The sequence below is a fragment of the Neophocaena asiaeorientalis genome, unplaced genomic scaffold, assembly GCF_003031525.2.
Source record: "Neophocaena asiaeorientalis asiaeorientalis breed wild unplaced genomic scaffold, Neophocaena_asiaeorientalis_V1.1 scaffold171, whole genome shotgun sequence".
Taxonomy (NCBI): domain Eukaryota; kingdom Metazoa; phylum Chordata; class Mammalia; order Artiodactyla; family Phocoenidae; genus Neophocaena; species Neophocaena asiaeorientalis.
Window position 1 is genome coordinate 12,890,348 of NW_020174013.1, and position 26,326 is coordinate 12,916,673.

The following is a 26,326-nucleotide window of genomic DNA, read 5'->3' on the forward strand; positions in this document are numbered from 1 at the left end:
AAACAGACTGGAAGCAAGGAGATAATTTTCCAAGAACAGGGAATGCAAAAATCAAGTCTAGATAGACAGCATGAAGAATAAATTCAATAACTTAGAGTCTCCAATAAGGGATGATTCCATATTGGAAGCATGACCAAATGAATAGTCATAGCACCCTCATTCTTGGGTTTACTGGTTATCTTGGTAGGTTATCTTGGTCGGGTTTCTGACACACCCACCTGAGAGACAGGAAATAAATAAGTGATATACCCTTCTGACTCCAGATTTATCTTTCTGGGCTCTGACCGCCTGAAAACCCATTTTGCTTGTCTGAGAATAAAACCTTAAATGTACACAGGGTTGTTCTGAAGAGGAGCCCGCAGAAAGTTATTAAAAGCAGATGAATAGGCATGGCTTTCTCTGCTCAATCCACTCTCATACAAATGTCTATGCAACTACCAGAAAAGAGCTTAGTATTTCTTTATCAATACTAGAGGATGAGATTGCTCCCACAGGACTGAAAGAATTTTTCTTGAGCTTATTATAGACGAGGCAATAATGCCTTATGAAATATTTTAAACTTATTAAAAACAGGGCTTCCTTGGTGGTGCAGTGGTTAAGAATCCGCCTGCCACTGCAGGGGACACGGGTTCGAGCCCTGGTCTGGGAAGATCCCACATGCCGCGGAGCAACTAAGCCCGTGTGCCAAAACTACTGAGCCTGTGCTCTAGAGCCTGCAAACCACAATTAATGAGCCCAAGTGCCACAACTACTAAAGCCCACACGCCTAGAGCCCGTGCTCCACAACAAGAGAAACCACTGCAATGAGAAGCCTGTGCACCGCAACGAAGAGTAGCCCCGACTCGCCACAACTAGAGAAAGCCCATGTGCAGCAACGAAGACCCAATGCAGCCAAGAATAAATAAAATAAATAAATTTATAAAAATCTTATTAAGAATAATTATTAGTAATAGTTTGGTGATATTGGGTTACTGTAATTCCCTAATTTTAAAATATCCAAGTATATTTGGACTCTCATTATTCTCCTAGTCTAATTTTTAGTACTGATTTTAAGTAGAAAATAAAAGCAAAAACAAAGGAAGTCACATGCAAACAAATGGGTGAGCCCAACAAAGATACACAGAGGTTCTTGAAGGACTCCCCAGCCTGATTTTCTTCTTGGAATCTGGGACTGGGCAAAAGTCCTGAAGTCAGTGTGTGAAAGATGGAGATGAACCAGTTTCTAGAACAGAGATATTTACTCCTTTGCCCTATCTGGCCTGATCCACCTCCAAAACCAAAAACACAGACATACAAACAAACACGAAAACAAAACTAAAGTAGAAACATAGCCACTAAAACTGTCGATTCTGGACTGGGTTGTCTGTGGACATCTGGCTCTCAGAAAACCCCATTTCCCCATAACTCATTCATTTTAGCCTTCAATTCTAAAGGAATTACTTACCTTCTTCACAGGCAGGGTTTGCAAAAACACACACATAACAATCTACAATTCCCCATTACCCTACAGTCGTGTCCTTGTCAGAATTTTATTTCCTAGTCCATGAGAGAACTAATCAAGACAGACACTTGGGAATGTACCTGTGCTACCTTGATCATCACTACCTCAGAATACTGATTCTGAATTCAGAATTCAGCAGCAACAACTCATAAGGGAACATATCAAACCCATCTCAGACAAGATGGAGTATAAACAAATAAACACAAATAAACACAATGGGCAAGTCACTAAGAAACTTTCACCAAGCCTGATAATGGAAAGATTTCATTCCAATTAACTGTCATTGCTTTCAGTTCAAAATATACTAGGCCTTTTCCATGGTAATGCATAGCTAGAATGAGGAAAGTGTAGCTTTTCAGTCAATCAGCCAAATAATGGGGACATAATTGTATCTAAGATTCCTACCAGGCCGTTGCAGATTGAATACAGTAGCCGAAACTGGCTTTAGAATAAGGCAATGACCTTGAGCCCACAAAGACCCAGTTTAAAACCCTGAACCAATGACATAATGAGTATTTTTGTGATAATCATTTAGCATGCAAATTGTTGGAAAGTCATTAGGACGTAGTGTGTACCTACACGCATAACGAGTCCATTTTTATGTTAGCATACCCCGAAGGACTTCCCTGCTGTGTGTTTTACACTGCTGCTGCCTTATGTTTTATGTGTCTGCATTAATACTTTAATTTTCATATACACATCCTTAGGCCATTTTATGAAGGGCATGACTTTTAAAATTTGGTCCATATATTAATGTAAAATAAGGTCATTTAGCAGGTTGTCCTAAATCAATTCCCTGTGTTCCCTCTGCACACTCAAACCTTCCAATATGGTTTATTTATTACGGGCAATGCAAAAGTTAGATCTGAGCTCTAAACTCTGACCATCTGTCAGATTAACGTGCATACACACTCACTGTCTTTCTTCAGATGATGGATACTACCACAAGTCCTCCCTAGAAGAACAGATCAATCCTCTTAGGTGAAAATAAACAAAAACCACAACTGATTTATATCAACAATTCATACATAAGATAGAGTTTTGCCCTAAATTGGCCATTGTGATTAGAATACAACTTTGTTGCCTCAGAAAACCTGGTTAGTATTATACAAGCAGAAGGAATGTGACAAGGTGTTAAAAAAACTTTTTTAAAGAGGCAACATAATGTAGCGATTAGGAATAAAGGTTCTAGAACCAGACAGTCTCTATCAGACCCAGTTCAACCATTAACTACTATGTGAGTCTGGTCTAGTTATTTCCCTCTTTGAGCCCCAGTTTCCTCAATTTAAAATAAGAACAATAACAATGAGTACTTACACAAGATCTACTGCAAAGGATAAAAGATCCATGTAAAGCATTGGCATCTTATTCAACATGTTTTTTATTATTATTATTATTATTATTACTACTACAGAGATGACTTCAGAATTGCTATTAAAAACCAAGTAAGGACATGGGTGGCATGCTGTATTTTAAATTCTGATTCACCTGCCACTATACATATGACATTCATATCTTATTGTCATCACAGAGCACAGTGCTTAAGAAAAAGAATTCAGCTTTAAATCCTAACTCTATGACTTATTATCTGTGTTTCATTCATTATCGTCTTAACATCTCTATAAGATGGATAAGAACAGTTTTACCTCCTTTATAGTGTTGTTGGGAGGGTTAAATAAGTTAATATATGTCAAACTCTTAGGAAAAAAAAAAACAAACCTCTGGTACTTTTAAGCACATGACAGATATTTGCTGTTGTGATTATCCAGTTTAACTCTGAAGAGAAAATGCCCAAATATTTAAAAATCCAGAAGAAAAACAGAACTACTAATTTAGTAGTCATTAAAATAATAATCATTTAAAAATCATAATAATAACCATTAAAATAATAATGCTATAGTTAGCTCAGATGTAACATGCTATCGTTTGCCTGTTTTTTTACATATACTATCCAACATGGACTTCTCAACAAGCCTGTGATGTAGGTAGGCTATGGATTATTATCCTCAGATTATATTTCATGAAATTGAAGCTCAAAGATCTGTGACTCACTGAGCTACATAACAATGAATGACAGAGCCCAGGGCTAACATCTCGGGGTGGGCTTCCTGCTCCAGTGTCTGTTCTACTACACTGCTTCTCAGCAGCCAAAACCCAAAATCCACAGCAAGACCGTCCATCACCCATCCTGATACAGAACCCTCCTGAAACAAGACACCATGATCCTCCAAATCAAAAGCACAATGCTTCCTGACTCAATAATTCTACAGGAATTATAGGTAACAACCGTTAAATCTCTACAAACCATAAGGTCATTACTACAGACACTCACTCTAGAACTACCAGTGCTGGTAGATTATATTTGCGTGAAGAAGAGATCTGGTTTTCCTTTGCTTGTGACACTTCATATTCCCTTTGTCTCTCAAGTACGCTAGTGATTAATTATTTGCAGCTGGATAGGACACTGCAGGAACAGGTTACTTTTTTTTTTTTTTTTGGCCGTACTGTACGGCTTGCAGGATCTTAGTTCCCCTCGACCAGGGATTGAACCTGGGCGCTTGACAGTGAAAGCCCAGAGGCCTAACCACTGGACTGTCAGGGAATTCCCATCAACAGGCTACTTTTGAAAATATCCTTTTGATTTCCAATTTTTCAGCCTCTTCCATGGAAAAGTACATATTTTCATTTTGTTTTTAATTGCTGTTTCCCCCCGTAGCTTCGATAATTGAGGATATTCCTAATTACACACCACGTAAGGTACAGTTAGTATACCTCTAGTGTTCCTAGCTTTGCGAATAACAGGTGGAATCCGTTTAACAGAAGAAAACCATCACCCCATGGAAATTCTCCCCTATGCTTTTGATAAAATTCACGGCCATAAGAAGGATGCATTATGCAAATATCCAAGCATTAGGACTTTGCCACTTTTAGTTTGTTTTAGTTATTCATTATAGATGAAAGAATATATGTGGATACACACCCATGCCAAAAATACATATATAAACATATATATGTCTTCATTTATAACAAGAAAATGGCTTAATTTCATATATTTGAGAACAAGACCATTTAGCACTCAACTCAGAATTTACACAGTACTAAGGAGAGAGGAAAAAAAAAAAACTGAAGTCAGTAAACACACAAATCTTTCCATTGACAAGGTGTCCTTTCTCAGCTTCCCTTCACTTTACCTCTGATTTTCTTCTCAAATTACGGGCTTCAGACAATTCTGCACATTTTTTCCTCCTAGAGAGAGGTCATCCTCATGTCTGTTGGGGAAGACGTTGCTCATGAATATTCTTAGGCAGGGAGTCAGTCAATAAGCATTTACTGAATCCCTGGTCCACTGAGCACTGTACTAGGTACTTAGAACTGAGTCTTTCCTCAGGGGAAACAAGGAGGTGAGAGCTGTAACTTTTAGCATCATTACTGGTATGAATGCTATGGGCTGACTTGTGCCTCCCCCAAATTCATATGTTGAATCGCTAACCTCCAACGTAATGGTATTTGGAGGTGGGGCCATTTGGGGGATAATTAGGTTTAGATGAGGTCAGTAGGGTGGGGCTGAGGCAGGAGATAGATGGGCTCCAGGTTAGACATTTACGGCCAGCCTCCTGTTTACACCTCCAGATAGAAATAACAACAGGAACAGGGTAAATAGCTGGACTTTGCCTCTGGTGGACACTTTAAGATAACAGTAATGGCAGGGGCAGAGAGGAGCTGAGTCCTGTCCAGGTAAGAGATAAAGAGACCACATATTTCTCATTCTCAAGGTCAAAGAGACCTTCCTGACTACACATGCGGAGAAAGGTTCCTTGGGGGTCAAAAAGGGAGGGGGTGCCGCCCCATAGTAGGTGATGTCAACCTACCCATAGGCCTCTTTGCTAGAATCCATCTTGGCTGAGAGATGCGCGCACACACATGGGAGGACCTTGAGATAAACCAAATATGGACTCAGAACCAGGCAAAGCAAGATGATTGATCAAAGGAAACACTGAAGAAACACCCCATATAAGTGATTCAAACTACCCCAAAGGTGCGACTCTCTCTCTCGAGTCCGACCATGTGTGTCTATTCACACATACTCTTTTTCCTAATAACCACTTTACTTGTTTCACTACTTTCCGTCTCTTTGTGGAAATTCATTTCTACAATACAAAGCCGACAGGCCAGGGCCTTGTCACTGGCCACTGGTCATCTAGTGGCTAGGATTCAGCGCTCTCACTGCCGCGGCCTGACTTCAATCTCTGACCAGGGAACTGAAATCTACTTCAAGCTGCCACAGGCCGAGGCCACCTGAGATCAGGGTTTTCATGATGGGATTAGTGTCCTTACAAGAAAGGACCAGAGAGCTTGACACTCACATGCTCCCACTCTGTCTCTCAGTCTCTGTCTCTGTCTCTATCTCTTTCCCTGCCATGTGAGGAATGAGTAAGAAGGTGGTCACCTGTAAGTCAGGAAAAGAGCTCTCACCAGAAACTGACCATACAAACACCTTGATCTTAGACTTGTAGCTTCAAGAACTGTGAGAAAATAACAATTGTTTAAGCCACCTAGTCTATGGTATTTTGTTATGGCAGCCAGAACTAAGATAATCACTGACCTCCTCAGGCCATGAATAAAAGATAAAAAGGTTTTCTTCTTCCACCTCATAAGTTGTTAAAACAAACAAACAAAATCTTTGCTATATCTTCTTGGGCCAAATGCACTGTGGTGACATATATGTTTTGGCTCTGGACCAAATTTATAGACCAAATGCTTCTGTGGTCAAGAAAATTCAAAAGTTTACAAGTGTACCACCTATTAGGCAAATTAGAAAGATTTCCAACAGTTCTGTATTTTGGATCAGAGCTTCTCAACCTCTTCACTACTGACAATTTTTTTTTTTTTTTTTTTTTTGGGGGAAACGGGAGCCACCAGGGAAGCCCACTACTGACATTTTGATATAGATAATTCTCTGGTGTGGAGGCTGTCGTATGAATTTTAGGTTGTTAAGCAGCATGCCTGGCCTCTATGCTTGATGTGCCAGCAGCATCCCCCAACCCAACTGTGACAACTAAAAATATTTCCAGACATTGCCGAACATCCCCTGGGGGCAAAATCATCTTCATCAAAAACCCCTATCTAGCCCAAAACTTAACTGAACACATGTAATTATGTTATAGAGATATCCTGTAATGATAGCATATAATGGCCTGGAAATATAATGACCTTAAACATAATAAGAATCTCTCTCTCTCTCCACCTCTCTCTCTCTCTCTCTCACACATACCCACACCTCCCCACACACCCACACCAGCATTAAATAAATGCCTGTTGGAAAAAAGAAAGGAAGGAAATGAGACAGCATGGAGCAGAGAAACAGAGTACAAGCCTCAAGAGAAAGTCTTCACTGATTTGTTCCTAGCCTACCTTGAATTTTAGAAAAGTCTCATAATCTCTCCACGGCTCACCTTTTACATACTAAAATTGGGGGCTTGGCTAGGAGATACATATAGTCCCTTCAATTTAAACAATCTCTGATCCCTGATGTATTTCAGATGAGGGTAAGAGAAGGAATATTTTGAGTTTAAAGTTCTGAGAAAAATTAAGTGAGCTAAGTTACATTCTAATATCAACTATATGAGCTTCAATTCTAAGAACAACTTGGCCAGCTATCTTGAGTATCTTTGATGATGCCAGGAACAGATTGGCTGGATGGCACTGAATGAAAAAACCTCTTCAACACAGCCTGTTCAATCTGGCCTATCCGATGTTCTGCCTAGGATAACTTTGAATTTGGGTAGGCTTAGAATTTTTCCTTGGTGTCTCACAGGCTGTGGGGAGGACAGTCCATGATAAATGCCATCTTCATTAAAAGTAACTTCTTGCCAATGATTTCATGCTACTTTTGTTCTACAATACTGCATATAATTTGAGACATGTTGCCCACAAAACAGAAGTTACATGAGGTTGGAAAGAACATTCTACTCTCTTTTGGGAACTTACATAACACCAACTAGGGATCGAAGGGAATACATCCGAAGTCTGCTATGGAATTTGGATTATAAATGGCCCACTGCAACAGTAAAACCTTTTGCTGGTTCACTGGCTAGAAGTGGGACAAAAGGAAAAAAAGCTAGCTGTAGATTCCTATAAGGTAAAACATCTCATTGTATCCTTGCTATAAAAAGTATGCCATAAAGTATTACTGCAAGATTGAGCAATGATTTACTTTGGAGGTCTTCCATGAAAATGGCTTTAAGAACCATGTTAGCTTGTAGCTGCAGAAGACAGAGGTAACATCAGTAGCTGGGATCAGGCAGTAGTTCTTGGAATTATGGAAGATCCAAGGAGGAAGCCATGTATAAATTTCTCCCTGATTTCATTTCAGAGAATGTGCTCTTTGTAGAGAAATAAGGAAGAATATTTGAGAACATTTTATGTTCATAATGAAAACAAAGAAAATACTGAAGACTGTATTCCCAGGCCTCTCAGTTCAAAGGAACCAACCGTATTGTTAGCCTAGCCAGAAAAGTCATTCACTGGAGAACAGTGGCTTTAGGAATTAATAGGAAATACCTCAGAAAATATTTCAGTAATATCAAACTGCATTCTTCACAAAAAGGTGGAACCATTCTCTAATTCAACACATCTCCCAGGGAGAAGGCAGTAGATGTGAGTAGGTAAAGATTCCTAACCTGTCTAGTCACATCAGCGCACTAGCCACAGAGAAAGAAGATAGAAAAATTCGGGAACCACCTGAAGTGATTTGTTGATCAACTGCGTACATAATTACTGCTTTTGTTTCATTAATTTTAATTACCTGTTATCCTTTTGTCCTTATGCGCTGAGGTGAGTTTTTCAATCAAAAATGGGGGATGATTTTATGAATATTACATGCAAACAAGCAAATTAGACTCACTGAACTTGGGAGATCATTTCTTCCCCTTCCTTCCTCTAGGGTTAGCTGCTATTTTCTGAATGTGATATTGATTCTATGGTAACACGCACAAAGGTATAAATCAGGAGAACAGGAGCTTCTGTGAATTCAGCAAAGCTTATTACAGAGTACCTCATTATAACACATTACCAATCTACGACCCCAATAACAGCAGTCCCTTAACTATAGATTACATTTTTAAATGGTTGTCCCTTTTACATGCTGTATATTGGAACACTCTTTACAGTTTCCACAAGAGCTCTTAAGGAAGAAAAGAATGGATAATGAAAAATAAAAAGCAGCTCCTGCTTAAGGGCACTTAACCTGGAGGTAGACATCTAGGCAGACCCAAGCAACCTATTGCTCCCCCTTCCCCTTTCTTACACTACCTACGGATGATCATTTTGCTTTTCAACATCATGATTCTAAAATTAAGTACTGTATCCCATTATTTGTGTGTAATCAACAGTTTTTATTATTTTCATTTTCAAGCAATTATTATCAAAGTTCAATTTTTATATGATAATAGCCAAATTCTGGTGAGAGCCTTCGAAGCAGATACCCACATCTTGCTGGGATTCCTGCAAATGCATATACTCCCTTTTAAAAAGTCTTGTAACTACCAGTAATCATTGATCCAGTCATTGTAATCATATGGAAGAATATGTCCTAGAGTAATTATCTTAAACAGAAAAATGTTTTCTACTCACAGATGTTCAAAGTAGTATTATTTATAACATTTGTGTTTGTGGGTAAACTCATTGGGGCTTTCTTTCATTCTTGTATATATTCCAAATTTTCTTTAAGGAGTATTTAGTATTTATAATTAAAATAATTTACTTTAAAAAAGCATTCTCCTTTAACAGTGAAAAGAGCTCTAAGGTACTCAAAGAGCTGAGGAGAAGAAACAAATTTCTTTTCCTTTCTACATGTATATAACATAAACGCATGATACTAACTACTAAAGAAAAGAAAGAGAAAACATGGACCTAAGTTTGTTTGTTTTTGTTTGTTTGTTTTTAAGTGCTCTGTATTGCAGTTGACTAACAAATCAAATTTTGAAACACTAGGCTTTCAGTTCCTCTGAGGCAAAGAAAAAATATTGTTTTGTCCCTTACTCCTTGCCTGGAATACTACAGGTACTCAATAAACTCTTGCGAATATATGAACACGGTCTTTCCACTGGTTCAGAACCATGGATAGCGAATCAGCTCTTTTTTTAAAATAGAACATGCATTCTCTTAAGAGGGAACAGATGTATAGTTGCCGAAGCTCATGCAGCTTCATATTGGTCTCATCACATAGGCAAATAGTTACCTTCTCTAGGCCTCATTTGCTCCACTGGTAAAATAATTCAATGGCTTGCCTTTTCAGTAGCAGAAAGCTGGATCAGAGAAATACTGACCATCCATAAGTGAGGCCTAAACTTTTTTACCTTCTCACATGGATACATAAATATTTATTTCCTGGCATTACTCTGCTGATGAGTTTTACACCTTTGCTTATCTGAAGAACAAAAAATAGGAAAAATTCCTCAGTAAGGTAATTTCATCAATATATCTATTTCCCTATTGTCCTCAGCCCACAGTACTAGGAACGGCCACCCCGTGAACTTGATGACTTCATTAGGTTATGATGGAAAATGAAAAAATAAACTGTTGTGAGAACTTCATTTTCAACTACAGGAAAGGTCAAGGACAGGTCTGATTTGGTAACCTCAGAGAAAGACAGTATCAAAAATTCTCCAAATTCTTCATAATCCCAGGAGTGAGTGTATTATTGATTTTCTAAATTTAAAAAGGCAAGTTTTAAAAAATAAAAATGGCAAGATTTTCATCTTTTGAGAGCTGCAAAGGAAAGGAAAAACAAAAAGAAAACATGCTTTCTCATTCCCAATTACTTTGAAATATTCTCCATGGATTACTATTTCCTAAAAATTAACACCCCCCTCCCCCCCCCTTTTTTTTAGCGTTTTAAAAACCACGTAGCTATTCTTTGACTAAAAAAAAGTCACTCTTAGAGTTTAGCACAGGACCTAGAACATGGCAGACTCTCAACAAATGTTAGGTCTTCTTTTTCCTCTCCCCCAGTCTTTCCTATTTCTATGAGCTAAGTTTTATTTTCTAAGACTTTTTCCTTGATCTTCTAGATTCAAAAAAGATATCATTGATTGGAAAAGAATGAAGTTTAAAATCCTAGATTAGGGCTTCCCTGGTGGCACAGTGGTTGAGAGTCCGCCTGCTGATGCAGGGGACGTGGGTTTGCGCCCCGGTCCGGGAAGATCCCACCTGCCGCCGAGCGCCTGGGCCCGTGAGCCATGGCCGCTGAGCCTGCGCGTCCGGAGCCTGTCCTCCGCAATGGGAGAGGCCGCAACAGTGAGAGGCCCGCGTACCATAAAAAAAAAAATCCTAGATTAGTGTCTGAGTGTCAGTAAAGATGACTGGCTTCCACATTTTGTTACTTTTCATGTTCTGGTTCCATTTCCTTTCTCGTAGTTCTCCTGGAATTTGTCTTTTTCTCTCTGTCTTTCATAACCCATTGCTCTTTGTGTATTGGGATTCTCTCTTAAGTTTTACTCCCTATTCTCTGGAGCCATAAATCCCAATTCATCCAGGTAAATTTGCCCTTATATTGGTATCCACTGCTCTTGGATTTGTGTTGTTCCCGTTTTGAGTGGCTCCCATCCTCTCGAAGTCTGCTCACCCCATTTTCTAGCTGACTGTTACCATCCTCCGTTCATTGTGGAAAGTCACAACCATGAATGTTATCACAGAGATACCTCATAAAAATCTGTATCTTTATTATATAGAATCAGCAGGTATAAAAAGGAAGTTCTTCCAAGTAAGAAGTATAACACTCTACATTTCATAGTTATTGGTAGTAGATTGGTTTTGGGAGTAGATCCCAGGAGTAGTGCCATCACATAATTCACTTTGGATTAAAATTCATTAAAGAAATCTATTAATTAGAACCCATGCAAGACCCATTAGATGTACAACATCTAGATAATCTTATTATAAGGCTGTTATGGCAAGGGGCATTAAAATGTGGTTCTAACAATGTATACATACCACAGAGAGAATGAAGCGTTTTAAAAACCACGTAGCTATTCTTTGACTAAAAAAAAGTCACTCTTAGAGTTTAGCACAGGACCTAGAACATGGCAGACTCTCAACAAATGTTAGGTCTTCTTTTTCCTCTCCCCCAGTCTTTCCTATTTCTATGAGCTAAGTTTTATTTTCTAAGACTTTTTCCTTGATCTTCTAGATTCAAAAAAGATATCATTGATTGGAAAAGAATGAAGTTTAAAATCCTAGATTAGGGCTTCCCTGGTGGCACAGTGGTTGAGAGTCCGCCTGCTGATGCAGGGGACGTGGGTTTGCGCCCCGGTCCGGGAAGATCCCACCTGCCGCCGAGCGCCTGGGCCCGTGAGCCATGGCCGCTGAGCCTGCGCGTCCGGAGCCTGTCCTCCGCAATGGGAGAGGCCGCAACAGTGAGAGGCCCGCGTACCGCCAAAAAAAAAAATCCTAGATTAGTGTCTGAGTGTCAGTAAAGATGACTGGCTTCCACATTTTGTTACTTTTCATGTTCTGGTTCCATTTCCTTTCTCGTAGTTCTCCTGGAATTTGTCTTTTTCTCTCTGTCTTTCATAACCCATTGCTCTTTGTGTATTGGGATTCTCTCTTAAGTTTTACTCCCTATTCTCTGGAGCCATAAATCCCAATTCATCCAGGTAAATTTGCCCTTATATTGGTATCCACTGCTCTTGGATTTGTGTTGTTCCCGTTTTGAGTGGCTCCCATCCTCTCGAAGTCTGCTCACCCCATTTTCTAGCTGACTGTTACCATCCTCCGTTCATTGTGGAAAGTCACAACCATGAATGTTATCACAGAGATACCTCATAAAAATCTGTATCTTTATTATATAGAATCAGCAGGTATAAAAAGGAAGTTCTTCCAAGTAAGAAGTATAACACTCTACATTTCATAGTTATTGGTAGTAGATTGGTTTTGGGAGTAGATCCCAGGAGTAGTGCCATCACATAATTCACTTTGGATTAAAATTCATTAAAGAAATCTATTAATTAGAACCCATGCAAGACCCATTAGATGTACAACATCTAGATAATCTTATTATAAGGCTGTTATGGCAAGGGGCATTAAAATGTGGTTCTAACAATGTATACATACCACAGAGAGAATGATACTCAGTCTAAATCCACAGATAAGTATAGGCTTTAAAGATTCAGATCACCAGCAATGTGCTGTGACTTATTTTTCAACCAACCCTAGAAGATATTTAGAACTAAGGATTTCCTGAAATGTGACTTCAGATGTGAGCAGGGAAAAAAAAGAAAAGGGATAAAACTATCCACCATTTTTTTCTGTTAGAGCAACAATGAAAATGTGTCAGGAGCATCTGCTCCTAAAATAACACAATAGAATAAAAATTGGCAACTGAGGCTTAGAAGTTAATTTCAAAGGTTTATTCTACAGAGGGTTCATATTTAGCAGCTGTCAATTCGCTACCAATAACCATAATAAAACTCAGCAAAACCTGAACTCTTCTCCTGCCAAAGAGACAGTCATTTGTGAGTGTTGGAGGTTTTTTGTGATGTTGTTTCTTGAAAAAGTAGATGTCTATTTCATTGAAACAATGTCTTTATTTACTGAAAAATTTCATTTGAGAAAAAGACGACTGAAACTATTTTTCTACATTTTGAAAAAATTAGTATATGAAAAGGTGTGGGATTTTTTTGTTGTTCCAATATTTTTAGGCAGTGTTTTACAACCTGAGGTAATTTTGACCCCCAAGGGGATATTTGGTGATATCTAGAAACATTTTTGTCACACTAGGGGCTGCTATTGGCATCTAGTGCATAAATACCAGAGATGCTGCGAAGCATCTTATAATATATAAGGCTACCCCTATGACAGGATTTGGCCCAATGCGGCAACAGAGCCCAGGTTGAGAAACTTTTGTTTAAAGGAATTGGCTTGATGGATTTAGACTAAAGGTGGGTTTCCATTTACAAATTTTCCAAACCATGGTTTCCATCAGAAGTGTCATGGTGGAGAGCTGCTGTAGGCAGACACTGGCTGTGCTTTAAGCCAGTGCTATTGGAACAACAGAGTCTAACTCTTTAGATAAAAATTATAGCAAGTACATTCACACTGATGTAATTAAGTTTGCGTCCGCACTTATACTTGATATGTTTCTATGTACAACATTTTATAACTGGGTCATAAGAATGAATTCTTAACTAAAATGGTACAGGAAGCGTCTCTGGATAATAATTACCTTTTAAATGTACCTTAGCTAATATTCCACACAGGCTCTTTAATTCATCATCAAACAAATGTTAAAAACTTAAATATAGTTTTATCCCAATCTTTATCTCATCACTTTCTCCAATTAAAGTTATTTCCAAAAAGCATATATAAAATATCATAATTAGATTACTCATTTTTAAAATAATAATTTTAAGGACTCTATGTAATAGAAACAGAAACTTTCAGGCCAAAAAAAAAAAAAAAAAATACGGATCCATAGTTCATTGGGTCTACTCTCTATTAATCATTGACAAAAATATTTTATATCTAATACTGATTTACTTTAAAAAATGTCATCTAACACGTAAAAATATTTTCAGAAAAACGATTATTTACCCCGTGAAAAATAAAAGAACAGAGAATAAAGCAGGGGCAAATGAAACATATATATGTATGTTTCTCTCTCTCTCTCTCCCCCGTCCCCACATATATATCCAATAAAATTGATCTTCGGCAAATAATATCACTAAGAAATTTAAGGGGGACCCACTCTACTATCAGCAGGGTGACTTCCATTTAAATCAGAAAACATTTCAAAATTCAGCATCTTAAAAACTTTCTCCTTCCATTTGGATCCCCAGAACGTTCATTCAGTGTCTCTCCCTCCCTCCTTCCCTCTCTTCCTTCCTTCCTCCCTCCCTTCCTTCCTTCAATTTAACACTTATACAGCACTTAAAATATGCCTGATATTTGTCTTAATTTTTTACAAGTATTATATTAACTCATTTAATTCTCCTAACCATCATATATGTGTGTGTGTGTGTGAGTGTGTTGTGTGTGTATTTATATATATCTCCTACATTTTATAAACAACGGAACTAAGGCATACAGAGATCAAGTAATTAGCCAAGGTCTTGTACCTAGTAAGTGGCTGAGCCAGGACTTGTATCAAGGCAGGCTGGTCCTAAAAGCCATGCACTTTATCCCTTTGCAGGTTGCCTCTCCTCTTTATCACATGCTACTATTCCTCGTGTTGATCTCAGGCCTGCCCAGATAGTGTGGCCTTGGAGGAGAATGCATGTTGTGAAAGGTTGCAGGTCAAGTCAAAAGGAAATGTATTGGAGGGGAGTGGCCTTATCAGCTGGTCCATCCATGGAGCTGCTTTGTCCAGAAATCTCTTAGAAATACATGTTGAAAAACAGTAAGATATAAATTAAAAGCATCTGTTCTCTTACGGTCAGCTGTTTATGGCATATATTTTATGTCACTAACAACTCATTTCTTCTCCATAAGGAGAGCCAGAATAGAATGGTATTTAAGGGCATGGACTCTGGAGCTCTACCTCCTCGGTTTAGTTCCTAGAACTGCTATAATTATGTTTCTATTGCATTTCTTGAATGTTGGGCAGAGACAACGCTATGTTTTCTTCTTCATGGGAACACTGTCAGATCACATTTCCCTTTGTATGTAAGTGGGGCCATATCGCTATTTCTCTCCAATAATATGAGTGGAAATAATGTGTGACAATTCCAGCCCAAAATGCCTAAGAGCAAGTGTACCTTGTCTGAGTTCTCTTTCTTGCCTTATCTAACATCTGGATGCAGAAGATCAGGATGCAGTGGAGGATTCAGAGGCCTTAAAGGATAGTGGAGCCACAACATAGAAGAAGCCTGGGTCCTTTAATTACTACATAGAGTAAAGCTTCCACCCCTGACATTGAACTATGGTTGATTATGATGTGAGTCAAAAATAAATCTTTATTATGTAAAGCCACTGAAATTTTGAGTTGTTTCTTACAACAGCTAGCTTTTATTATGCTAACATGAATTTATATCACCATGTGACCAAAATGATCACTCAAACTCCAAAGTACTTTGACTTGGAATTGCTTTACTCAATCTGTGTTCCTTTCCAGAAGAGCTTTGACAGTCCCATTACCTATGTATCACTTTTCTGCCGTTAACTGCCCTGTCCTACCATCCAATCACTTCAGCACTTCTGTATAGATTCAAATTTCAAATGTTAAAATAACTTAGTTCAGACACAAATATTTACAGCAGTTAAAAGTTCATTTGTAAACCTAAGGAATACCAGTACAATTGATGGAAATACCTATTATCCAAGTAAAATATATTGAAACTCTCTGCTATAAAATCTTTTTCACTGTTTGATTGTGCTACCTGAATGAACAAAACAAAAAATATGGCTCATATGGTCATAACTCTCATAAAGAAAATTATGTCTAATACCAATATTACCTCTTCCTACAGATATTATTCTATTCAAAACAAACAAGGAAATCTTTCACTTTGCTACCCCCTTAGCAAATTAGTGACTAAATCTAAGTCTTAAGTCTTCACGCCAACATTTCAAGAAGGGCTCCCTAATGCTTGTAAATTGCCAAAGAGATGTAATTCTAAAGGATATGACCTCTTAACAAGTACCTGGAAGAAATATTATGTTCAGGATTTCAAATATGAATTCATTGTGCTCTTTTAGAAGTTATGCCTTCAGGGTCTTCTGTTTGTGATGGTTCAGTCCCAAGGAGGACAAGGACAATTTGTGTATTACTCAGCCTTGGCAGATGCGTAGATTCTCCTATAACGTTTTCATCTCCAAACGTCTCAAACAGTTTAAAAACTAAGGGATTATTGATTGATTTGGCTATACTTCTCGTAAGAAGCTCAGAAAAATTTCCTTTGCATCCATCATGCATACGTTGCTCAAAGGCTGAAAGGACAGAGAGTATTTCTTCTGAACTTTGAGCCACTAGAGTTAATAGATATATAATGTCCATATATTTTATTAAGAAGATATAAGCAATATCTCAATCTGTATTTTCTGCCTGTGAATAAACAAAATCTCTGGAAAATTACAGAATGATTCAAATCAAATTTTTAAAAATATAATTTATATCAAGAACATATTTAAAATGTATGTCTTCTGCAACTGTTTGTCTACTAAATTACCAGTTATTTTGATTAGTGCTGCGTGTATAAAGACAAATCAGATGTGGTCCTTGACCTTAAAAAAATCTGCAAAATACTAAGTCAGACAGAGAAAGACAAATACCATATGATATCACTTATATTTGAAATCTGAAAAAATGATAGAAATAAACTTACTTACAAAACAGAAATAGACTCAGACAGAGACAAAAACTTATGGTTAGAAAAGCGGAAAGGGGAGGACAAATTAGGAGTTTGGGACTAACAGATACACGTTACTATATATAAAATAAATAAACAACAAGGACCTACTGTATAGCAGAGGGGATTATATTCAGTATCTTGTAATAACATAAAATGGAAAAGAATCTAAATCACTGCTGTCTACCTGAAACTAACACAACATTGTAAATCAACTGTACTTCAATGTTAAAATGTTGCAAAATAATGAACAAAATGGAAAGAGATATTTCTAAAGGTAAGTAACGTCTTACACACCCTACAACATAAAGTCATAGGCAATAAAATCATAAAATCATCTGCTGAGTCTGTTTTAAAATGAGACGACAAAAGCAATAAACACTGCACCTAAAACCCAGGGACCATAAACATTACACATTCCGAAAAATAGCTGTCAGCATGGAAGTCTAGACCATATGTTCACAAACTCAATTTGGATAAAAGGAAAAAGGCTGAAGTCTTGGCACACCAAGGTCAATATGTAGATATATTCTAATTAGCACTTAAAATAAAATGGCCAGCATCTCCACAGAGAGCTCATTTCTTTTCTTAAGGATTAGTAGAGAAAAAGTTAAAAGACTACTATTAAATTAATAGCACTTTTTATTTTGTTTTTGACATCCAAATGCAAATACCTTTTTTCTTAAGAAGCAATGGTGAAACAAAATTAAAATGAAAGTTTTTTACCCAGCATAGAATTAAGTACAGCTTGGTGGCAAACGATCAATTGGAGAAGCCATCTAGAATGAGCCATCTCAAAACTTTTAAGAGGATTATAACTCAGCATAGTAGGAAGGGAACATATATTTGACAAAGTATTAGACCAGCACAGAAGTTTAAGCGTACTCCTGTGTTCATTTTATATATGAGGGAACTGAACTCATAGAGTACTGAAATCATTCAAAGTTAAAGAATTAATTTGTCAGTAGATTTTGGACAAGAATTTGGTTGAGTCTCAACATTCTCTTCACACTATACATGAAAGATGCCTAGATGATGTGTACTGACTGACCTCTCTAAACTTCACAAACTGAAGGGATACAAAGTACAATAATCTTAAATGAAGTAGGAATAGATTAGTAGAAAAAGGGTGTTGTAAAAATTAGAAGTGAGTTCTAATCCAATGTCATAGTAACTTCAGGTTACTAATTTTTTTAAATGGAAACAATAAATCCTCATTTTGTCCAACCCATAGGACTACGGAGAGACCAAAGTAAGGTAATAAAAATGGTGAATATTGCAAGTTATTTCCAATTATTATAGAAAGTTTTGTAATTAAATATCATTTATCCTTAAAAGAGATTAATAGACTACTAATAGCTTTTTTCTAGACCTTTTTTTCTTAAGGCAGAGATGCAATTATAATACGTAAATGAATTAAGAATGCTACACTGAATAGTTTATATACTTTTCTCAGGGATGCATAAAAATTTCTTTATGGATACATTCTAATTTAAAAGATAATTTTGCCTAAAATATGTATGGCTATTTCAAGGCTCAAGTGTATAGGCAATTATCTGAAAAAAAAGCTCGAAGTGGGACTAACAGGCAGTTCCCATATTAACTAAGGCACTATTGGTAGCAGAATATGACTTAAAAAAGAACAATGTCATTTTCTATTGATTTAGTCTCTCTTCTTTCAAACCACGCTAGGCCCTAACATTAAACTCTCTTAACAATTCAAAAAAAATTTTTTAAACGTTTCCGTCACTCACTTTAATTTTTCTATTCATGTATAAATTCACAGAAAGTTGCAAAAATGTACCAGGAGGACCCCAGTTTCTTCCAATGACAATATCCTGCATAACAACAGTACAATATCAAAATGAGAAAACTGGCATTGGTACAATCCACAGGGTTTATTCCAATGTCACCAGGTTTAAAAGACTTGTGCTTGTATGTATGTGTGTGTGTGTATAGCTCTATGCAATTCTGACATGTGTAGATACATGTAACTATGATGCAGTCAAGATCAGAACTACTCTATCACCATAAGGCTCCTTCTTGCTACCTCGTTATAGCCACACGACCCTCTTGCCCCATTCCAGCCCTAACCCCTGCCAAACCACTAATCTCTTCTTTATATTGGTGTCATTTCAAGAATGTCATATAAATGGAATCATCCAGTCTGTAAATATGTGAGATGGACTTTTTTCACTCAGCATAGTTCCTTTGAAATCAGTCTAAGTTGTTGCATGTATCAATAGTTTGTTCCTTTTTTTTTGCATAGAAGTCAATGATATGGTTGTACCACAGTGTATTAACTTTTTAAACAAATTGATGTTTACTTTTTTCAAATATATAATATCGTTAAAATTAAAACATAGGCTAAAAATATCTACCTAAAATATAAAGAACAGTTTCTTTATATGCTGTACAAAGATGTATAGAAAGAAAGAACATACTTCCATAAAGTTTGAAAAAATAACATTCTGAAATAGAATTTTATCCAAAATAGAACTTGGTTTCTAAGATATAAAACTGTCATACGTTCTATTTAGTGGCTCAATTTGTAGCTGCAAAATTTGTATCTATAACCTAGAAAGAGTTATAAATATTTTACTCAGTTTCAGCACTTAATTTAATTCATTTACACATTAGACTAGGTTAGATTATTCAGTGTAATAAGAAATATGGTATAGATAATAGTTAGCATTTTATGGTTCATTGTCTTTGAAACAGTAAATGTATTTTTTTAAAGATTGACTATAGATTTTAATGTAACATTGCTGTGATTACAGCATTTGTCTTTCAGATACATTCTGAAAATATTTTGATTAAATAAATTAGTGAATATCCATTCAATAAAATACTATATAGCAATTTACAATGATGATAATAGTACACAATTTAATGGTGTGGGAATATATTCGTGAGCCATTAGTAATCGTCATAGAAGGTTAAAAAAATAGTTTATATAATATTATTTTATAAAAGAATGCATATAAATGCACACATACATAAAAACATTTGGAATAGTATATACATATTGTGTAGTAAAAATAAGTATTTAAAAAGGGACATTCTGAGCTATTGTTTGGAACATTACTTTTGAAATGCTGTTAAAAGGAACTTGAACACAGTCTGACTTACAAGATCACTATTCTTATATAAAGGACAGAATTTTCCTTTTGCTACAGAGTCAATGTTCTTGTACAGTAATATTATTTTCTTCTTTTTATCCAGTTGTACTTAATTTAATTAGTTAACATGTTTGCTTTATTCATTTTCATAAACATAATTCAATTTTTGAAGTTCCTTCCTATCTTCACCAGCAACGGAATAGTGGCTGCATAGCACTGATTAAACAAATTACTTCAAAACAAAAACCACAAAAATAAAAGACTTCTTAGTTTCTCTAAATATATCAAGTTCAGCTTTTAATAAAGTATTTAGAGTTTGTCCATGCTCCAGTATTGCTCAACTGGAGAAATCTTATGATTTCTCATAAGATAATAAAAAGAAATCTTATGATTTCTTTTTCCTTTACTTATTAAAACTGCTGTACAACTGCTCAGCTATTTACCACTTCTTCCTACATCTTGATTCTTAGCAATTTTTAGTGATATCATAAACTGTAGCATATTACTGATATTATATATAGCCTCGGGTAGACTTTTCCCTCTTCTGCCACCACTGGCAACATATAAAAACTGTTCAGGGCTTCCCTGGTGGCGTAGTGGTTGGGAATCTGCCTGCCAAGATGGGGGGCATGGGTTCGAGCCCCGGTCTGGGAGGATCCCACACGCCACAGAGCAGCTGGGCCCAGTGCGCCATGGCTGCTGGGCCTGCGCTCTAGAGCCGAAGGGCCACAACTACTGAAGCCCACACGCCTAGAGCCCATGCTCCGCGACAAGAGAGGCCACTGCAATGAGAGGCCCACACACTGCAGCGAAGAGTAGCCCCGGCTCGCTGCAACTGGAGAAAGCCTGCGTGCAGAAACAAGGACCCAACGCAGCCAAAAATAAATAAATTAAAAATAAATAAATAAGAAAAAAATTTAAAAAATAAACAGTGTTCAATCAGTGCATCTGCTTCTATTGCCCTGAATAAAGCTTGCAATTTATGGTGTCACTAATATCTAATTTTCTTTTAAACTGGAAACTTACCTTTCATATATTAAGCACTAGGATTAGTACTTCAAAGGTATCTATTATAAAATTTTTCAATTAATAATAAGGTACTCATAGAATAATGGGATCAATTACTGACATAATTTTCTTTTAATATTTTATATCCATTATCATTTTGTGACCACAAATGTATCTCAAGGACATATTATCGGGGCTTCCCTGGTGGCGCAGTGGTTAAGAATCCGCCTGCCAATGCAGGGGACATGGGTTCGTGCCCTGGTCCGGGAAGATCCCACATGCCACGGAGCAACGAAGCCCGTCTGCCACAACTTCTGAGCCTGCTCTCTAGAGCCCGCGAGACACAACTACTGAAGCCCGCACGCCTAGAGCCCGTGTGCTGCAACAAGAGAAGCCTCTGCAATGAGAAGCCCGTGCACTGCAATGAAGAGTAGCCCCCACTCGCCGCAACGAGAGAAAGCCAAAAATAAATAAATTTATTTTAAAAAAAAGGACATATTATCTTCTAATTTGGAAAAAAAAGTTGGGCAATTTGAAAGTGATTGTATCAACTACTGCAAGAAAACAAATGAGGATCCTGCACTATTCATAGTGATAATACCACCACTACTACTATTAGTAACAGCTAATACTTACCCAGTGATTACTATCTGTTATGTACTTTAATTCCTTTTGTCCTGACAACAACCCTATGAGTTAAGTGACTTCACCTATTTAACTGGCTATCCTGGTCACATCATCGGAATATGGGGGAACTGCACTTGGACCCAGGCAGTCTGGCTCCAATTATGCAGTGCTAGAGTGGATGTTACAGAAATTCATCAAAATGTGAACTAATTTAAGCTAATCTACACCTGAATTTTTTGGTCTCAAGGTTCCCATTTTCAAACTTGTCCATGTCTGCGTTAATCAGCCACAGCTTAGCTCGAAAGCTGCAGTAGTTCACTAGTTTTCCTGCAGCTGATGAAAGAGTCCAGGTATCATGTATGGACATTTTCTTGGGGCTTTAAGCATCACTTTACCATATTATGAGCTTACCCTAAAGGCTAAGTGTCATATACAAACAAGGGAATACAGATATATAATTTCTAGCTACCCTTATGCCAAAGGTGGTCTACAAATTTTCCCTAAATTTTATTAAAAATTCAAGAACTTATTTCAACATCTCTACTCTTCCATCCTTCAAATTTACAAATAACATTAAGTGCCACAGTTTATACATGGACTAGCAGTCTAAAGATGTGACATTTTCCTTTGAAAGAGAATATTTGGAAGTTAGAAGACTTGAATCTGAGTATCATCGCTGCCCTATGACATTAGATAAGTTCCTTAACCTCTCTGGGTTGTACTTTACTCAATTTGGACAATTTAATTATGTGATTTCCATGGCAATGGGCTTTTCTAAGAAATGTCTACAAGAATTCAAGATGAATTAGAGGTTCATTTAGTCATGGCGATCCAAAGGGACACCCATGATCTAGTGCAATTTAGGGAGGTTTGATTATGATCTATTTTCGCCTCTCTGTTCATTAAGGAACAACAATTAACTTTACGCGTTTTTACACTTCCTGAAAACAACTTTAAATGACAGAATGAAAGCTACAAAACTTGACTTTATGATCAATTTGAGGCCATCTTTAGAAAGAATAAAAGTGTCGAGTTAAGCTCTCCGGAAGAGGCCAGCGTTGGATGCGGCTGGTATCCTAGCGAGCCTCAAGCCCTTCACCCATGGGGAAAAAAGTATTTTAACTGACAGCCCTACGTGGATCATTGACCCTATTGATGGAACAACTAACTTTGTACACGGATTTCCTTTTGTAGCTGTTTCAATTGGCTTTGTTGTTTATAAAAAGATGGAATTTGGAATTGTATACAGTTGCATGGAGGATAAGATGTATACTGGCCGGAAAGGAAAAGGTGCCTTTTGTAATGGTCAAAAACCACAGGTTTCACGCCAAGAAGATGTTACCAAATCACTCTTGGTGACAGAGTTGGGCTCTTCCAGAACACCAGAGACTATGAGAATTATTCTTTCTAATATGGAAAGGCTTCTTTGCCTTCCCATCCATGGGATCCGAGGTGTTGGAACAGCAGCTCTTAATATGTGCCTTGTGGCAGCTGGAGTTGCAGATGCATATTATGAAATGGGAATTCACTGCTGGGATGTAGCAGGTGCTGGTGTTATTGTGACTGAAGCTGGTGGAGTACTCTTGGATGTAACAGGTGGACCATTTGATTTGATGTCACGAAGAATAATTGCTTCAAACAATAAGACATTAGGAGAAAGGATAGCCAAAGAAATTCAGATAATACCTCTTCAAAGAGATGATGAAGATTAATTCTAACAGCTTCACACATTCAATCACAGTTGCATCTCTCCAGGTTTACTGATGGTGTTACAAAATTCAGGACACCTGTTTCACTTGAATAATATGATTGGTTTAAATTGTCTTCGATGTCCCGATTAAAAATTGCAACTTTTTCTGTATTTTACTAAGAGTAGGTATGCAAGAATGGCTGAAATGTTTGTTTCATTGTTTTAAAATTTTTTGCGTGTTAAGAATGTACTTTGGGAAAAATATGAAGGCAGTTGATGAGACAGGTATCACATCAACTGAAATAGTCAATTAGCAGTTTAGAGTTTCTAAGTATTTATGAGCCTCTGAAATCTTGACTTAACTATTTATGTGCGTATGCATTCTTAATTAGAAAGTTAACTTTTTGGAAAATTTTTTTTCTTTAGTTCCAAAAGCCATACTTAACTAAATTTGTAAGAAGTATATAATGAGTACTTCCTAGACCAAGGTTTCTTTCTTTGCAGAGAACCTTGTTTTATTAATCAGTGTAGCACCAAACATGGTACCTGTTAAATAGTAGGCAATCCAAAAATAAGCATTGAAAGAATTAATATTTTAAAGGTAGCAATTCCTAGTTGCTACATAAAGTAATGAGCTCACCATTCTGTAATTTTAGTTCAGGTTTGGAAGTAGAAATTATGTAGTCATCCTTTTTATATTCCACATTACCATTCCTTTTAACATTTCACATTACCATGCCATTTCAATTAACTGTACCTATACGTCCTGATACATTTCAATTACTGTACTTCCTGATATCATTTGTTATTGTGGGCATTTCTGCAGTTTATGTGTTTTTCAAAACACTGCATTGCAGTATTTGTTTGGATTTCTTTAAAGTCCATATATAAAAGAGAAGAAACAGTTTCAGAAAAGCACTTTCATCAGGTATCTGATGTAACTACATACTGTATGACACTTTACTAAACTCAGAATTCATGTTTTCAAGATGATCTGGCTGAGCACAGGAACCTGGCAGATATACTGCATTGTTAATACTGAACTGTTTCTTTCTTCCCAATCTCCTTATTTACCTTTGTTGATTCTATTCAGCCTTAAAATATTCCTTAATAGTCTTTGGCTTCTCAATCTCAAACAGAAAATTGTTCTGGTTCATAGATATTTTTAAAAGAATAACTTATTGCTTAGCCTTGTCCTTTGACACATGAACGGTATTCAGTTTTGTTATAGGCTCACGTGAGCCTTATATTTGATGAAAAGAGAAGTGCTTCTATAAAGTTTTCAAGACAGGATTTTTTTTTTAAGTGTCATGCACGTGTAATACATTAAATATCTATGAACCTAAGATTTGAGTATTATAATTACTGTATTTGTACTGTTGGTCAAATGCATCTCATACTGTATTATTCTAAGACAGGTTGTTTTGCAATCAAATATATTGTGATTAAGAATATGATCATGAATAAAATTTTAACTAAAAAGTAAAAACAAAAAAGTGTCAAGTTAATATTGGCTCTGCAGATGAAGAGTTTACACAGAACCATTTTTTGTGTCCATTGAGAGAGCAACTGGATAATCTGTGGAAGTCTATTTTCACCCGAACAGTTAAGACCTCAAACATATCCTGGACTGAAGTTTAACCCATGCATAATTAAAAGCATTCTTATTCCGTATTCTATAAATATGCAGAAGATGCAAAATGAGAACCAAACATATTCCCCTGCAGAAGCTACTTGCATCCGGCCAAACCTCACCAGAGATCATTTCAAATATCAACTCTTCATGGGCACAGAATCAGGTTAAAATGATGGTGTGTGATCAGGCTGCTCCCTTTTTTCCCATTGCATTATGCATGATCTCTGACTGCTCATAATATAACAAACTGCAGTGTTTCAATAGTGATTTGCATTCTGTGCTAAACTGCAACAGCCATTTCCATTTTATAGACTAATGGTCTATTACACTGCATATTTGTAATATCACTTTTTAAATTTCCTCTTAATACTACAGCTCTGTTTAGACAGTGAGGAGAAATAGGCTCTTTAAAATATTTACCATTTTATACATAACAAGTAAAAGGTAATCTTACAAAGACAGATTTTTGCCCTGGCATTATTTATTTATTTTTTTATTATTATTATTATTTTTTGCGATATGCGGGCCTCTCACTGCTGTGGCCTCTCCCGCTGCGGAGCACAGGCTCTGGACGCGCAGGTCCAGTGGCCATGGCCCACGGGCCCAGCCGCTTCGTGGCATGTGGGATCCTCCCAGACCAGGGCACGAACCCGCATCCCCTGCATCGGCAGGCGGACTCCCAACCACTGCGCCACCAGGGAAGCCCCATTATTTTTGATTCTTACTCCCCTCTCCCTTCCCTGCCAGGCATTTCCATGATTGCTTCTTATTTTGTTGTGTAGACTGAGAAACCGGCAATAACTGTGCCTGAGTGACTGTTTTAAAGGACAGAAATATTACCTGATAATGGAATTGTACAATAATCCAACTTTCTATTACTGTTAAAGCAACTTATAATATTAATGATTTAAAATATAATATTAATATAGTTTCTATTCTTATTCTAGAGCCAGTAGAAAGGAATGTAAAGGCAGGATATAGCATCAGTGCTACTGATGGCATCAACTCCTTGGATGCCATTTCTTACCGTATCTGTGTTTGTGGTAGAATCACTCCCTGAAGTCGAAAAGCGTCCTAATTTCTACAGCTGAGAAATGCCTTAAGATGCCATTGTTCTATAATGGTAAGACATTGTTACTTCTTAGAATTTCAGAGAAATTTCCTAACACCACCAAAAGTGGTACGGCAAAGAACGTATGTTTACATCTTTTAAATTTTAGTAAAGTTTGCATGATCATCTAATGTGTTAGTCACACTTTGAGATGCTCCATATCAAATAATTTTCTATGGTTTATTTCTACCACGCACCACCCTCATAATCAATCAACAAGTACAGTTAATACTGGCGCAATCAACATAGAGCTAAGACAAGAAAATACACAGTGTACAGGCAGATAT

At 37.0% G+C, this 26,326-nt stretch overlaps 1 protein-coding gene and 1 pseudogene across 21 annotated transcripts in view; one reads left to right on the forward strand and one right to left on the reverse strand.

Moving 5' to 3' along the window:
* LOC112405162 (inositol monophosphatase 1 pseudogene) overlaps positions 1 to 23,345 on the forward strand; it is a 43,344-nt pseudogene extending 19,999 nt beyond the window's left edge.
* The window catches only part of NRXN1 (neurexin 1), a 1,113,124-nt gene that overhangs the window by 260,847 nt on the left and 825,951 nt on the right, over positions 1 to 26,326 (reverse strand). The gene's annotated exons all lie outside the window — the stretch shown is intronic.